This window comes from Pinus tabuliformis, chromosome 9, assembly GCF_031772625.1.
Source record: "Pinus tabuliformis cultivar Carrire ecotype Pingquan chromosome 9, CPIR1, whole genome shotgun sequence".
NCBI lineage: Eukaryota > Viridiplantae > Streptophyta > Pinopsida > Pinales > Pinaceae > Pinus > Pinus tabuliformis.
This window is the reverse complement of record NC_142307.1, coordinates 239328588-239330730: the sequence shown is the minus strand read 5'-3', so window position 1 is coordinate 239330730 and position 2143 is coordinate 239328588.

Sequence of the window (2143 nt, the reverse complement as noted above, 5' to 3'; positions counted from 1 at the left end):
ATCAGCAGCAAAAATCAGTGAAAACAGGGCTAAGACACAGTGGGAAACCTCAGGAAGACATAGCCTAACTGGGTCAGCGCAGGCTCTGGTCTGTCAAATTGACTCTCAGCACAGTTCCTGAAGGGAGTACCTGCGCTGAAATGCAGACTGCCTGTGGACAGCCTGCACTGAGACACGAGAGTTGCGTTTACAAGGATTTCCGGGTCATAAAAAGCTCAAAAATGCACTGTTTTTGCTGAAATAAAAAGCTATAGGTCAAGTACAAGCTAAGGGATGATCAAGAGGATGAAAAGCTATCACAAAGAGTACAAGAGTCTTTTGTAGATCAGCTATTCAAATCGTGAATCTGCTCAGAAAATGAGCAAGAGTAGCAGCCCCTCTACTTCGCTTTTGATATAGTCAAAAGCTTTTCGATTTGGTACTCTTTTCTTCAGGAAATGAATAGCAAAGATACTACAAACACCAACAAGATACTAGGCTCCCTAGCGGAGTCGCCAGTTTGTTGTGGGGAAAAGTATCCGACTCGGAATGACCCTATCCCGACTCTAAGGGTGACAGTTCCTTAGCAACAACTGAAAGTAAAGCTTTGATATTTTCCTTTATGAAAGTACAGAGAAGGAAGAAAAGATTAACCAACCGGTGTCTTTCACTTTTGTTGATCCTGTCCTCTCTCTTTGTCTCTTGTTCCCAGCTCCTTGCTCTCTTTGCCGGCCCAGCTACACACAGATCCTGCACAAACAAGAGAGGGAAACTACAAGAAACATGTACTCATAACTGATGCATGGATTAGAGTGAATCAGATATACAAGTAAATACAATACATCAATGCAATACAAGTATATAGGAGAACATTCAAAGCTTTATTGATAGAAGTAAAAGGGTTCTGAGAAGGTTACAACCATCAATGGCTCCAATCCAGCAGCACCTCCCCAGCAGCAAGAAATCTCCTCTTCACCTCTATAAAAGCAATCACCCAATAGCTCTAACTGTAAACCAACAGCACTTCCTTGCTTTGCACAAAATTCCAGCCTCCATAGACCTCATAGAAGAGCTCTATATATAGGAGATTTGGAGAAAGGATGAGTCAGCTTGAGACTGACCTAAAGCTGCCTTGTGTCCTCTCCCACTTTAGTTAATCTTCAGTTCTTGAGTCCACTTGGAGATCCTTGCTTACACATGGAGATCAAGTACCTCTTACTCATCACAGGGCGAATCCCTTGAACCAAGTGTCAGTTTGGAAGCTTCCTGGGCAGTTGACACCTTGCAGAATGACTGTGCCACTTGGCCAATCTCGCCCAGCGCAGGTAGCCTTCATTGTTTTTGACTTTCAGGTACAAGGAGGAGCAGTTGACATTCAGCGCAGTTGCTCAGTGGAGCAGCTGACATGATCCAAAAATAGCCTGTTTTGAGTGTTTTTAAGGTGGAGAACTGATGGGAAGTGCTGTGGTTTGCTGACCTTGTTCTTCTAGGGGTAAGAACAACATGTTTAGGGACTGAGGATCCCTGTAATTATTGACATTTCATGCTCCATGCTGCGAGGCACAAAAATGTCTATAACAATGATGAGGCAATTCCTCCACTTTGATGGGGTTCCTGATGCCTTGGCCATTAATGTTGAGGCACTTCCCCTGATACCCCATTTTCTTCAATAGTTTGGATCTGATACATGTAGTGTGTTTTTCAAAAGTAGATAAATCATCATCAGGAAAGGTACATGCAACCGAAGAGTCACTTTTATCTTAATGTGGTTATGCTGCAGCTTTTCTAAGGCCTCGTCCTTAACTTTCAACTGGTGTAGCAACCTTTTTTTCTCCTTTTCTGCTTCTTGTAGGAGTCTCCTTAGTTCAATATTCTCTACTTGAATTCTTTGGTTGATCTCCTCAAGTTCCTAGAGTAATGCCTCATTCAGTGTTCCTTTCACCTTTGGTACAATATCTATTGAAACTTTTGTTTCATTGCCCAAATTGGAACCCAAATCAATGGGTTCGTCTACTGTGATTCCAAGAGTTGCAATATTCCTTTCGTCACCGGAATTTGACCCCAGGTCAATTGTCTACCTCGTGAAAATCCCGTAACTGTGACCTTCTCATCTTCCTCTGATTCAGAATCGTGATCTTATCGCATGGTGGAAGTTGTCTTCTGC